A 13,296-nucleotide genomic window follows, 5' to 3' on the forward strand; every position below is an offset into this window, starting at 1 on the left:
TAATATAAGAATAGTTTAAAAAATGTACTTATATGATTAAACAACGAAATAAAAACACTATTTTTTCCAAAATTATATTATTAATAAACCAATAATATATGATCTTAAATTGATTTATTGATATATATTTAATAAAACGATAGATTAATAGTATTTAATTAAATATGTAATATAACAAAAAGTTGTGGGTGCTATTTGATTATAGCATTATAATAGGTATAATTGTATTATTAAAATGTGTGTAATAATACATTCCTTTGTGTATAATAATGTAGTAAATAATTGTTCGTTGATCAAAGATTAAAACTATCGCATTAATTTACAGCACTTGTGAACAACTCCGATTCGTTTTAATGTTGTTTTAAGAGCTTTATAAATCGCAAGTCGTATGTTTTGTATAATACACAAGAGTGTATGTATTGTGTTCTCTAAGGTGTTATATAATCCGATTATCTTGGCAATTCTCAAAACTGCGGTGACGGAGAGAAACTTACAAAATGTAGTTTTAAGCAAAGTAGATTGTTGAAAAATAAAAAGTCGAACACTTGAACATTTTTTTAAAAAAAATGTATATATATACATCACTATCTATAGTGCAGTATAATACTCGTTGATTATGCTTATGCTTTTAAGAAAAGTTATTCGGTATATCCGTTCTCTTACCTCATACAAAATTTACTTTTAACACATTGACGTCAAACCATTAAGGTGAAAATATCGAAAACCAAATAACTGTAGTAAAAATGAAAATCATATGTTATTTATTAAGTTAAGAAGATTTAAATTTGAAAATCAAAAAAAGATAATATATATGGTGAACTGACGAGTTAGTTTTGATAATTATTTCATATTTTTATTTTAAATTATCGCATTCTACAAACTCCTAAGTATTCAGTTTGCGACGACTTAACATAGTTACATACCACCATATGATTATACACTTTTTTTTTTAATTTACATTTTAAATCATTCGAAATAACTAGTAATTATATGAATACTTTAAAAACAAAATTAAAAATAGTAGTACGTCTTATGTAGATAATAAATTATACGCTTTATATAAACTTCAATCAAACACAATTTAGATTCTGCAAATCAAAGCGGGGATAACGTATATATTATATTAGTTGATTTAATCATTTTAACCCAATTTAGAGACGTAGATTTTTTACCGTGTCAATTGCACAGTTTACTTAAACTTATTTATTTCCCTCATCACGTTAGTTTTTCATGATATTGAAAATCGTATATACCAAAACCAGTTTCTTGAAAACGAGTAACGACTTAGAACTTATCAAAACTTTAAATCATTTGAGAAATATAAAGCGCGTTAGGTCACAGTTTTTTATAAAAAATATACATTATTTAAGATATTATTACTATTATACTATATCAAATATAAAAATAATACTGCAATACAACGAGTATGGTTCATTTATCAACCACAAATATTGGTGAAAATTACACTGTCAATTGTCTGGGACACTTAGCTAAAGGACACTAACGTGATAAAATATTATACATTAGTACATTACACATTTATACGTATTTTAGATACTTGTATTATAGGACACTCAAAAATAGATCATAGCCCATACATGTGGAGACAGCTTTGGATGACTACTTTTTTTAGATGATCACATGCAAACGCGTCTGTCGATGCGATAAAGTCAGTTTTAATGCATATTACACCGTTACACAACTATACTTAATTAAGACTTAAAATTTATTCGACAGACCCATATAATTATACACTTTACACATTATTTTAAGACGCAATAAAAACTAATTAGGTAACTGTCGAGAAAAAAAATAATAATAATAATAAGGTACAGAATTGCGTCTATTTCTTGTTTGATAATATATAAATAACTGATGTGCGTTTTACCTTAGCGGGATTATAATCCTCGGAAAATGAACAAAAGTGAACCGCGAAAGTGAAGATGATCACGTATTATTAATATTATATTGGTACATAACTCGTTTCTCCGGAATTTTGTGAAGTTGCACACCATCAAATTCGCAATTATGAACGACGCGACGTCGCGATGGGCGTGAATTAAACAGTTGTTTTCCAATGAAAAAGGGAACAGAAAATATCGTGGTTATCCAGTACAGACTATTTATATTTATGTATATATAAATATATAAAATTTGGTACTTACTATGTTCAGAAGCTTTGTATAAATTCGAGCGATATGGCCACGGTTCAAACTAGATCGAAACGACCGCAGTTATAGTAAAGGCAATCGCGAGCGGGTAACTGCTTCAGTAAAAAAGACGTTCAAAACCCGCCGTGATAAGAAATCGTATTGCCAACATTTTTTTATCTGCGTATTGAACACACGGAATACGATATAACAGGATGGCAAAGAGAGTTCATCCGGGTTGTGACATTCACAAAATAGATCATATTGTCATTACTTCCAAAATAACTTAAATATCAATAAAAATATAAATTATAACTATAATTTTACAATAATATAAAATGTAAATCATCGCGATAGACCCGCTAATAAACATATAGGTGCCATCTGGTTGGATCGTATATATTATTATCCAAACGATATAATATACAGAGTGATTCACCAAACATGCTCACCCTATTTTTCTTATTCAATAATTGGATTTTTTGGAATTTTAAATATATGTATATACTTTCAAATTCTTGAGATTTTTTTTTTACTACTTAAGGAATATCTTGTGATTATACAAACTTCTGTTTTTCAAATGACAGCTAGCCTTTTCTTTTGTAATTTATTTAGATGATAATTTTTCGGAAAATATGGACATATCAAAATCAAAATTCTAACGAATAATTTTTGAGTTATGCAACTTTATATACTTAGGATAATATACCCTTAATAATAGGTCTAGAAAATATAGTGACTATAGTGATTTGAAAGTTTTAGATGTTAATAATAATTTGTAAAAATGATCTAAACATGATAAATACTAGATCCAATATTACATCTATTCTATATTTTTATAAAACCATTTTTAAAGGTTACTATCATTGATATAGGTAAATATTTTAATAACTGAAAAATTATTTTTTCAAATTTTGAATTAGGCACATAACATTTTCAAAAAAATTAGCCACTAAATGATTCACAGTATAAAAATGGGGTTCTCGTTTGAAAACATATGTATTTATCGCCACTAAACACTCCTTAAGTATTACAAAAAACCTCAAGTATTTGAAAATATGGTCTTCAAGTATATATTCAAAAACTATAAATCAGAATTTAAATAAATTCATTGAAAAATAAAAAATTGAAGACGAGAATGCTTAGTGAATCACTCTGTATTCAAAACGAACTAAATTATTTTTTTATATATTTTTCATTGATAAAATATTAATACAATATTTCGGGATTTCATTATCTTACAGTTTATAATAGGTGTATAATAAAAAAGGTATATTGATAATACGTTTAAACTTTATAAATAATACCTATTAAGTATTTTCTACACTGATTTGGTCTTTCAAGACCTCATTATCATTGTATTTGCATAATCTATTATTGGCAAAGAATCAAGTCCCATAATACGCTCCGGCATGGATTTGATATTATCTGGAAAAATAAACAAAACGTGTAAATAAAAACGAAACTGCGTGCTTTTAGGGGAGGAAAAAAATTGTATTTATTTTTGCATTTCGTTTTAGTTGCCGAGAAAGCAAACCCGAGGCAGTCGTATTTGGTTTAATGGTTGTGTGTGTATATATATATATATAGTGTGTATATATATATATATGTTCTGTAAACACATTTGTCGTTATTGATGTAGGTACTTCAATATTTTACTGTGTAAATCATAATATGAAAAATAATCGATTAAAAATTGTAATAACATATTAACATATGTAGAAAAAGGTTTATGTATTATAATAAATAATTATAATTTATTAATATTGTATATTAAATAAAACTGATATTATTAAAATTATATTATTTTATAATTTTGTTCGTGCAATGGACGTAGGCGCCAAATTTAATATTTGTTTTTAAACAGACATTGTAGCGTATTTGAATTGATGCTGTTTTAACTCGTTTGTATTATTATATTTGTACAAGAAATGATTCACCGCTTTCAACTGTGACATATGGTGACGGTTCTGACTCCCGCCCACTCAAAAATTAAATACCGTCAGTGACCCATTTATGAAGTAATAAAAAATTAATCTATCCGGCTTTTTAAATCTCCCCACGCGTCATCGTCCGGGTTTGAAGCGAATCCCCGACTTCCGAGATTTATGCGTGATGAGTGCAAACAAAAAATTACGATGGATGTATGAATAAATATTATTCCATCTAATATCGGCTGAGCAAATAAAATTATGGGGTAACAAACGTAGGTACCTGTGTAGGTATCTCACTAACCTACAGAATACAATAATTAATATTTTATGATTACGTAGATCATATAATGTACTGTGTTTGCTACTGCGCACGAATGACGATCGTTCGGCCGGCGCAGAATAATTTTACGTGTGGATACAACGCTATTATTATATTTATAAAGTGTAGTAGTGTGTGCTGAACAAGATGGAGCCCGAGATAAAAAGTTCTAGAAAGTTCTAGTCGAGTTGTGTAGGTATTTCGGTAACAGCTATTGAACGAATAATGCACGACACATGCGTACAGGCTAAAAACATTGATAATATCGACAATGCAAGCTATTACAATGAGTGGACTATATACAGAGACGTAGAATTGTATGTCGTATCTTTCCCGCGGTTCGTCGACATTCAATTCGCTGACAAATAGGTAAACCAGTTATCATACTATTGTATACTAATCTCACAATTTGGCAACACCGGATAACGAATAATGTATAAAATGGATATAATATTATAATAACTAATAAAAGATGATTAAAATTCCTGTTCATATTCTTGTCATCGAATGTATTATGACAACATGCCTACAACAATGGTAATATTACAACATATTATTATAAAATTATTGATAGTCATAATTTTAGTTAAATATAATCATTTCTGTTACATCATTGCAAAGTTTATTTTTTACATTTTATATTTTAATTTTAAATAAAATACGAAAAGATAAAGATACTCTAAAGGTTAATTTATACTGTTATATACACTGCAGACTTGATAGAAAACGAAACAAACATAAATACTGAAAAGTATAAATACCCACATCAATAATTATGGTGTCCTGTAATTTAAAAAACAATATGATTGTTACATTATCAACAAATAATAACCACCCAACACGAATGTTTAACTACAAAATAGATTTTACTTTCTTTGTAATTTTAACCAATTTTATCAAAAGTATGAACTTTAAAACGCTTTAAAAACTGTAATTGGGTTTTTATTCTATTACTAAACATTTTTTTTTATGTTTAAATTATGACAAAATAATTGATTTCGTTTAATAAAAATTCACTGCAACATTAAATTTCACAACATTATATTTTTAAACTGCTTATAAAATATATTCAATAAATTTCCGGTCAACTTTTTTCCACTAGAACAATTTATGAAGAATCGTAAATATTATATTTTACTATTATATATTTTAAAAATATATTTATGATTAAATATTTCACCATTTTTGTTTTAAAATAACTTTCTTTATTTAACTTGTCGAATAACTGGAAGTTGGCGAATTGGGCATGAATTGAATCGTCGTGGATTAGGTAAACCGAGATTAAATTGATGGAAATTTAAAAAAAAAATGAATATACAGTTATTAGAAATGAAAATAATTTGACTTTGTTTTATTATATTTTTTACATAACTAACGAATACAATTCGAATGGCTCTTCATCTTCGATTCTGGTAAAAATAACAATTAAAATATCCTTAAAAATAGAATATTCAGTCGACGACATTTAAATTCCTCGAGATTAATATATTTACAACACACGATCTGTAACAACCAGAAAATGTTGTGGGAGAAAGGGATGGCGATTTTGACGTAAAACTTTTTGAGTACTATACAATACACTTCGACCAATTGAAAAACACGTTCACAGACAAACTGAAAAAAAAATCTACAGCCTCGCCAACGCGTGTACAAAGAAATAATACACCATATTTGTATCTCGTCGTGACATTCAGTCTACATAATGCATTATACGAATAGAAGGCAAAAAAGTTTATAAGAAACCGTTTTCGTAGTAAAAAGTCCTGAAAACCCGTCCTGAAACGTTCGACTGTTTCCAATGAGAATAATGTCATATTTATTTTTATCATAGATATAATAAATATAACGCTACCTAATAATATGGTCTAGTTTGACGTGTGAATTTTCCCTCATTGCTGTGATCTCGTTTTGTAAGTTTCTTATTTTTTTAAATCCGGTTTTTCAGAGTCTGAAACGTATTACCATAGAGCCACAATTTGAGTGGTTTTATGGTTTATCTAAGCACAAAAAAAATTAAAACTCGTTTTTAAGACGGACATGTTTAGTATTAGAGTAGAGTTAATTTATTTATATACAAACAAATACACTTTAAGTCGAATTATCGCATTTCATCAATCAAAATAGTAATGTACACATATACCTATGTAATTGTTCTTTAGTGCCCCCCCCCCACCGGGTTGAAAGGCATGGGTGTACACTGTGCTTATCACCCCCCTCCCTCCGTTTACCATGTTGATACGTTTTTAAGTTTATAGTCTGGAGGCAGTCAGATTATTTATTATATATGTAAAGGGTGAGTTTAGACTATACACGGCTAGCCACTGCAAGTCGTTTCCTCCGGGTGGGGTGCCTAAATATAAGCGACCGATAAAAATCAGCTGATACACCTGCCGGCAGCACTGAATTACATATCATATATATTTATATGTATACGCAACAATATATACGCTGTATTGCGGTGCGATATTAATGTCCGCTAGTTTTTCCACGTCAAATTTACCAGTCCTCGGCGCGCTCTGTCACCGACCGAAAACCCTTTAAATGTGGCGCATTAAACAAACTCGAAAATCCACGAGACTTATGTATAATATAAACCTATATATAACTATACTATATGTAGAAAGTCAAGTGAGCAGTATTAGGTACCCTATACGGCGAGGTTTTCTCTTATTTTCACATTTCTCGGGACGCCGAGTCGTCGTGGACGTCGTGTGTCGTTCGACCGTAAAAACGATCGATGGTCACTTTCGCTTTTGTCGCCAACTCATACGAATATAAATGTGCTGGGTCGCGTGTAAGACGGGCCAATTCCAAAATTTACGACTATTTCGGGAGAAATGGCGTAGCAATCTGTGCAACTTTCACAGCGCATAATACGTCTAAATGTATTGGTTATGTGTCAGTGTACACCGAAGTCCAATTGCAGTTATACTTTATATTTGTATGCATTATGCGATATTTTAAACAACTTTTACCATTATTTCATCCAAAAACATATTGTAGAAGCTTTTCTGTGATTCTGTAAAACGTCTGTATGATTTTATTTTTCAATCCCACACAGCGAATAAACAACATTGTGTATTTATATTGTTTTTATATTATGAAGGTTAAATATTTGATACTGTACATTTAATACTTTATAGGTATACGTACGTGGGAATCTCGAGAAGTGGCTATATAGTATAAAGTACCTATTATAGTTCTATGAAATAAAGGAAATGTACTATTTTAGTACACTGAAAATAGTATACTATAGCATTGGCGTAATTTGATCGTGTTCGTGGGTTGTATGTTTGATTGTGCAAACATGTTTTGTATGTATCATGAGTTTCTCTCAATAATCAATTCAACCATTGTGATATGTATAATATAAGTAGGTACATGTATAAAATATGCAGAAAAAAACAAATAAATATTATTTAAATATTCGTGTACAATTGATTATTGATATAGTTAAAAAATTATAGTACCACTTTGTTGATGGGTGTCGTCGTACAATAAAATAATATTCGACCGCTCAGTGATTTAGTATTGTACCACAGTACCACAGTACAGCAATACCGTAGCCACAAGGGAGAGGAAGGGTATCGGGCGCACCTGCCCATCCGAAATCGTTATTTTTTTTTTGTTCGTCGTAGCTTAGTGTAACCTAGAAATTCCTTATAAGTTATATTATTAATATATTTGTATAATTCAAAGTAAATCTATGATAAATTATTCATAGTTTGTAATCATCGTTAATGCCAAATAGTAATGATTAAGTATTAAACATTATGTTAAAATAGATGATCGATTTCAATTGCATCGTTATCGTCAATGTTTATTTATAAATACGGATGTATCTGTCACACATTGTACCTGCATACATAAAGATGATGAATGTAACCACAATAATTCCTAAAACATAATATTTTAACTTAAAATAATGGAACTTGAGGAGTACTGTTTAATTTTATTTTTTGTGAATTTAATATTTACATCGTTCGAATACTACGAACGCACACCATCATACTACCTACAGTTAATATTGTTCATCGCGACTTCGTGTACAAACTGTGACGTTTGTTGTGTTTTTAATCATTTAAATTTGTTTAGTTTCTTCATAATAATCTTCTCTATTTTTTGTTATCCCATTTGTGTAAAATAGGTTATGGCTTCCTTTATATTATATTATTATGTTAATATGTTATATTATACATATTATTATTTTTATAAGAGTTAATAAGAGATATAGTCGTGTACCCTTGTTAGTAATAATATTCGAATTAAAAATGAAATTGCATGTCTACAACACATATTAATAAACATTGTTATGTTAAATGTATACCATAGTGGTATTAACGTAATTTTAAAATCATAAGAAAAAAGTAGACGTGTAGTTTACAATTAATGAACAGAGGATCATAAAGTAATAGATGATACGTAGGTAGGTATTTTAGCATCGCAAAAACTAAAGAAAAAAATTAAGTGTCCCCACAAAAAAAAACGGCACTGCAATACAATATAATTTAATATAACTGTGCAATAGTGTTTATACTTAATTGCGAAGTAATATTATCTTAGCTAAATACAGACATGTAGCTTCTGGTCAGTTAGCTAGAAAGGGTTTTTTTGTACTATTTCTAAAAAATATTCTATAGTAATGTTAAAAAAGTAGTAAGTACATAAATATGGTGTGACAGTCTTTAAAAAAATATATCATTGGGGGATACGACACCCAAATCCTCCCCCTCCCTATTAACGCCATTGCGCTATTTAGGTATAATATAGTAAGAATTCGTATACAAATTATTTTAAATGAGTACTTTTGAAAATTACTAAAATTGTAAACGGGGCGATCGTCAACGAGCAATATTAATACAATCAGGGATGGGCAGTATACTTGAAAAATATCTAGATACTAGCGTTTATTATAAATAAACTAGTACTTATAATCAATGATACAAGGTACTAGAAACATACATTTTTAGTTCTAGATACAAAATATAAAATATATATTTTATATTAAAAAGATCATCTTCAAATCAGAGCATATTTTTACATATATTAGATATAAAGTAAATGATGGTATGAGTGCAACCTAGTGAAAAATTAGTGCTACCTTGTGGTTAATGAATGTGTCTTGTACCGCATGCCCTAAGTCTCGGGACACATAATTATTATTATTATTATTATTTATTTTGATATTACTGATGATTCACTTGTAATTTATGTATTGTTCTAAATTCATCAAAAATATTTTCATAAACTCTGAAATATTGATTTAAAAAAATAAAGTGTATAATTGTATAATTATAATCAAAGTTAAAAATTAAAATGAATTACCTGCATGTGAAGACGGAAATTTGAAGTGGACCTTAATAGCTTCAAGTAACGTTTTGTCATTTTGACACGTCATACAAATAGCTTTTATATTACCTTTTTTGCATTTTGGAATCTCAACAATATTAAAGTATTTTCTAACTAAAACATACTTAAGTCTAAAATGACTGATCAGTGTATATAGCTCACCTATACATATATAGGCCATGTGATGAAGCTATAATATGGTTTACCAATATTATAAGTTATGAATACTATGATCTCCAAAATACAAGTCCACAATATCTAGAGCTAGACAAGTGATGACCATTTGTCAGATGTTCAGATTATATTATAGGGGCTGCTATGCAGACGGTTAGGTTATCTACGTTCAATGAAATGGGTATTTTTGCAATTATATAAATAATTTGTATAATAGATTGTATACTTAAAAATGTATAATATTTGGAATAACTATGATTTGTCAATCTTCATTTATAACTATTAACATTTAACTATAATTCTTACACAAAAAAAAAGATATAAAATACACCCCAAAAAAAGCATCTAGATACGAGATAAGTAGATACAATTAATTAACTACAAAAGATACAACTGATACAAGATACAAATGTATCTAGGATACGTATCATAGATACTGCCCAGTGCCCATTCTTGATTATTATAATGTTATATAGGTAATAAATAGTATTAAATTAATTTCGTCGTTAAAGTATAAAATCACCTATATTAATACACAGTGACACGATAATGAACGAATTTTAAAGCGTTAAGCGGAAATGGGACGTTACCTCGCCCTAGCTATAGGTACCTCAATAAATTATTATACGGATTTTAATGTGAGCAAATTTTTTTCCCCAACCCACATCGTGTTCGTCATCCATAAATACACTATAAGAGTAAATTACATAATATACCTAGGTATATTAATGTATTGAGAAAAAAACACGCAAGCACTCAAGTCATTAGACATTTCACATTACTGGTAGCGATGAGAAATAAATTACGACTTCGTTTTCAAACGAGCCTTGACGACGGTCGATATTTAATTTTCTCGGTGAAAAGTCCTTAACAGGGAAGTAGGTATACACATCTAATCAACTTAGGTAATCGTATTGAAATTAAAAAAAAAAAAATCACAATATTTAGATGGCAAAGTTGAACATTATACACCATCACTTTAATTTGACATTCTGATTGAATAAACCAATATTATTTAAATATTTTATTGATGAAAATTGAAAGTGAATCAGAGAATTTGGGTTATTATGCACATATAAAAACTCATATTTATGATAAGAAAATACCTCTTAAGACTATTAGGTATCTGAATCAGCGGTTTCCAAACTTTTTTTTCCTTAGTGCCTTTTTTTAGACCAAATTCAGTCATGGCGCCCTGCTATGAATTCCATGAAAAACAGAATAAAATAATACTCATTGATATCGCTAAATGATTTATTATAAACCGTAGACCGCGGTGCCTTTAGAAAGTGTTCGCGGTGCCCCTAGTCCAAGTGCATCGTGGTGCCCAAAACAATCATTAAGAGCTATGTCAATATGAAGTTTGATCGCTGAATTATAAATATGTTCTATAAACATGACTACACATAAAACACTGAAAAAATTGATCTTTAAATATCGAATATTAAATATATTTCTTTATACCATTCAAAGTTAAGATAAAGATAGTATTGAGCCAAGCATTTGAAATAAAAAATAATTAAATACTCAAAAATAAAAAAAAATAAATATATTTGTCTGTCAATAACATTTTTTTGCACCAGAATAATGGATAATAAAACATTTAAAATATTAAAATTTTGTTAAAATATAATTGTTTCGAATTATTTCAAAAAATATTTTTAAAAATCATAGAATAAACTTGAAAAAGTAATTTTTGGACTTTAAAGTGTTATTATTTGATACATTTATAAAAAAGTAACAGTTCTTAAATATTCAATTTAATAATTGTAATTCATTTTGTTTATAATTCGTCTTCTTAGACATTTTAATAGTAGGTAACTAAAAATTGTAATCCAACGAGCATCACATGAGCTTTAATCCCGTAAACCCTCGATTAGGTTAGGTACTGACTAATCTATAAAAAAGCCTGGCTACGTCTCTGATTGTAATTATTTTATTAAAATAAAAAAAAAATTGTTCATGCATTTTCTAATGCTATATTAATATTATCATTAATATCCAAGTAAATTAATGAACACAACTAAAGTTATAGGAAAACAACAAAAATTAAAAACAGGAAATACATTATACATCGAACAAAATATACCATCATACTAGTAATATGGGTAAACGGATTAAAAAAAATCACTGTACTAATGAACCGAACAATTGTTATCGTTTCATTGACTTTTTCGGGACTAGAAAAAGCGATAAACGTTTTGTGCCCTTTTTTTAAATAATCGACAATAAAGATTGTTACTGTCGAGATAAAAAAAAACAAGAGTCGCAAATAAATTGTTTTAAAAAAATAGCATTCCGAATGAACATGTTGTTATTTTGTCTGTCGTCGTTTACAAAAAAAAAACTTCTTTTTTTCCAAACACTCGAAATAGCCGCACTAGAGACCGTTCGATAAAGCCCAAAACACTTAAAGTAAACGCTACACAACTAACAAGTATAAAAATATATAAAAACAAAAAGTACCGTTTTTCTTCAAACATAAACAATTTGTACATAAAAATAAAATAAAAAATAACATCGTCAATTTCTGCCTACTATATTGTAACAAACAACGGCCTTTTCAGAAACTGACGTTCAACAAAGTGTATTATTATTCTTGTTTTTGTGCTATTGGTTTAGTGGTTATTATTTCATTTCTCAGTAAATAACGATGTCCCAAAGTCGTTGTCGTTATAATTCATTTCACTAAAGTTAATAATTAAACACAGTGTTGACTGATATTCTCATAGTTTTGTCGTACTTCGAAATGCGCAGTTGTGGAATTTAAAACAGTCCAATAAACGCATTCGAAACTATATAATATTATAATATTAAATATTATATTACAGGCACTTACAGGTTGAGCAGGTAATCAGTTACATGTATCAAAGTTTCATTTGGGACTTAAAACTTGTAATCAGTTTTGTAGTTTAAAAGTACCTTAAAATTTAAATCGTACAATTTGCATTGTAACTTTTAATAATAAATACATATTATATATTTATACTTAAAGTTACATTTAAATAGGTGATAAATAACAATATTGGAAGATTTTAATATCGTTTATGATAGCATACATTATTACAAAAAATATTATATATAATGAACAAATATGATATTTTAACAAAAAATATACTATATGTAGGTATATAATATTATTTTCTCTTAAGTTTTAACAGAATTGTTTGATCAATATATGTGCTAAATCATACATTAAACTATATACTTGTTTTTTTGTTTTCATTCTTTCCCTTCATATAATTCATGTAATTTTATGAATTTGCAAAGATAAGTTTATAAGTCATTAATGATTAATGTAGTATATTATATATATATATTAATATATTATTTATTTTATATTATATTATAAAGGATTTAAACCTATATA

The 13,296-nt window shown here is 28.1% G+C and overlaps 1 protein-coding gene across 1 annotated transcript in view; it reads left to right on the forward strand.

Moving 5' to 3' along the window:
- The window catches only part of LOC132921736 (inactive tyrosine-protein kinase 7-like), a 211,806-nt gene that overhangs the window by 183,836 nt on the left and 14,674 nt on the right, over positions 1-13,296 (forward strand). The window lies entirely within an intron of this gene.

This window comes from Rhopalosiphum padi, chromosome 2, assembly GCF_020882245.1.
Source record: "Rhopalosiphum padi isolate XX-2018 chromosome 2, ASM2088224v1, whole genome shotgun sequence".
In the NCBI taxonomy this organism is placed as follows: Eukaryota; Metazoa; Arthropoda; class Insecta; order Hemiptera; family Aphididae; genus Rhopalosiphum; species Rhopalosiphum padi.